Here is a 2,574-nt window from a genome sequence, read left to right on the forward strand (position 1 = left end):
CAAAGCTTGATAAGAAATATACTCATTACCTTGCTCATTTGACTGTAACCCCTCTGTATGGTATTTTCACAATAAAAATAAAAATAAAAAAAGAAGCATTTTCCATAGGTTCCTACTGTTTTTCCCAGGTCACCCATTATCAGGGGCCTCCTGCACTGAGGTATTCTAAATTCCTCTAAAGCCATGTTTTGTTTCTTTTTTCTTTTTTTTCTTTTTTTGGGTCCGGTTGTGGGGCCTGAACTCTGGGCCTGGGCGCTGTCCCTCAGCTCTTCAGCTCAAGGCTAGCACTCTACCACTTGAGCCACAGCACCACTTCCGGCTTTTTTCTTTTTGCTTATGTGGAGCTGAGGAATCAAACCCAGGGCCTCATGCATGCAAGGCAAGCACTCTACCATTGAGCCACCTTCCCAGCCCTGAAGCCATGTTTTTGTCCTCTTCTTTCTTCCCAAGTCTACTCTTGCACTTTTCTCAGTGCTGCCTAGCAGGAGCACTGTCCTTGGCAGGAAGCATGGCTCTTTTTATCTTATCCTTCATTATGTGCCGACTTCTAAATGCTGAGATTTCTCATGCAACAGCCATTCATTCAGCCATCCATTCCATACTTTTTTTTTCTGCTCCTGGGGCTTGATTCAGGGGCTGGGCGCTGTCCCTGAGCCTCTTTTTGCTCAAGGCTACCACTTAAGCCACAGCTCTACTTCTGTTTTTTCTGACTACTTTATTGAAGATAAGAATCTCAGGGACTTTCCAGTGTGGGCTGTCTTTGAACCACAATCCTAGATCTCAGCCTCCTGAATAGCTAGGATTACAGACATAAGTCACCTGCGCCTGGATCTGTAAGACTTATAGCTCCATTAAACTACTCAGAAAAAGTCAGAAATGCTTCGGTGGCTCAGGTGTAGAGCGTTAGCCTAGAGCAAAAAACCTCAGGGACAGTGCCTACGCCCTTAGTTCAAGCCCCTTGGCTGACAAAAATAAAATGCAAACAACAAACAAGATGGCCTCCAAACTCAAAAACAGATAATCCTGCCAAGATGGCAGACACTATGAAGTAGGCAGCTGCAGAAGACATCGTTACTTTTTCATTTTTTTTGCCCGTCCTGGGGCTTGAACTCAGGGCTGGGCACTGTCTCTGAGCTTTTTTTGCCCAAGGCTAGCACTCTACCACTTGAGCCACAGTACCACTTCCAGCTTTTTCTGTTTATGTGGTACTGAGGAATCAAACCCAGGGCTTCAGGCTTGCTAATCAAGTACTCTACCACTGAACCATATTCCAAGCCCTCAACATTACTTTTTAGTATGTTTTTTATTGTAAACCTACTGAACAGAGGGGTTACAGAAACATGGGTAAGGTAATGAGTACATTTCCTATGGAGCATTGTTACCTCCTTTGTTTTTCCCCACCATGCCATCCCTCCCCTCAACATTACTTTTGAAGATCAACAGAAGATAAACAAATTTGCATGGAATAGGATTAGAATCAGAGGTAAAGGAAGAAATAGAAGTTAAAAAAAAACAAAACACAGCTCCAACATTTAGAAGATGCCTGTGACATCAAGCTTGCAGATGATGACTGCTTAATGATATACTTCAAATTGTAGGTGTTTTCATTAGCCATTCTCAAGAGGAAACTCAAGAAATGTTAGAAGAAGCAAAGAAAAACTTGCAAGAAGAAACTGACACCTTAGAATCCAGAGAGAAGTCAATTCAGCAGGTGTTAGCAGATTTGAAAGTTGAGTTATATGTGAAATTTGGCAGCAATGTAAATGTGGAAGCTGTTGAAACATTTTATGCTTTTAAAATATATTTAACAAAACAAATAGTGTTTTAAATGATAAGTTCCTTTCTTCAAACGATATTGAAAACAAAACTTTTTTTTTTTGTTTTGGTTTTGTTCCAAGATCTTGAACTTGTTGCCTGTGTGCTGCTCCTTAACTTTTTTGCTCAAAGCTAGCTCTCTACCACTTGAGTCCACTTCTGGCTTTTTTGGTAGTTAATTGGAGATAAGAGACTCATGGACATTCCTGCCTGGGCTGGCAGGAATGTGGCAAGAATCTTCAGATCTCAGTCTCCTGAGTGGGAATACAGGAGTAAGTCACAGGCACTAGCAAAACCTTTTCGTGAAACTTTCATTTCATTAATGGAAACTTGGTGGGGGAATAGAATCCCCTTAAATGAGACTTTGCCTTAGCCAAAGCTTCTTTTTTTAAGTTTCTACCTTCTTATTTCCCTCATCTCTCTATACTCCTTAGGAAAAAACAATACAAAATGAAAACATACAAGTGAGGAGAAAGCTACACACCCATCAGGAAAGAGACCTTGCAGAGATTCTATCTTTGACTCAACACTTAATGTCATTCACACTTTTATTTTCCTTATATTGCATATCCTGCAATATGACTTGGGGGAGGGCAGGGCTTATTTGAATTGGCAGTTATGAAAGTTAACACACATACATACACATTTCCAAGTAAAGATTTGAAAGTGCCGGCCAACCACAGGAAAACCATCAGTTCCTCTGAGGGAGTGTACAAGGAACAAGTGTTGGTTGTTAAGCAGGGAAAATAGACCAGTAAA

At 41.0% G+C, this 2,574-nt stretch overlaps 1 pseudogene; it reads left to right on the forward strand.

Annotated features, from left to right (window-relative positions):
* Positions 1–1,031: 1,031 nt before the first annotated feature.
* LOC106001993 lies at positions 1,032–1,828 on the forward strand (annotated as a pseudogene).
* The last annotated feature ends 746 nt before the right edge of the window (positions 1,829–2,574 follow it).

This window comes from Dipodomys ordii, unplaced genomic scaffold (genome assembly GCF_000151885.1).
Source record: "Dipodomys ordii isolate 6190 unplaced genomic scaffold, Dord_2.0 Scaffold1658, whole genome shotgun sequence".
Classification (NCBI taxonomy): domain Eukaryota; kingdom Metazoa; phylum Chordata; class Mammalia; order Rodentia; family Heteromyidae; genus Dipodomys; species Dipodomys ordii.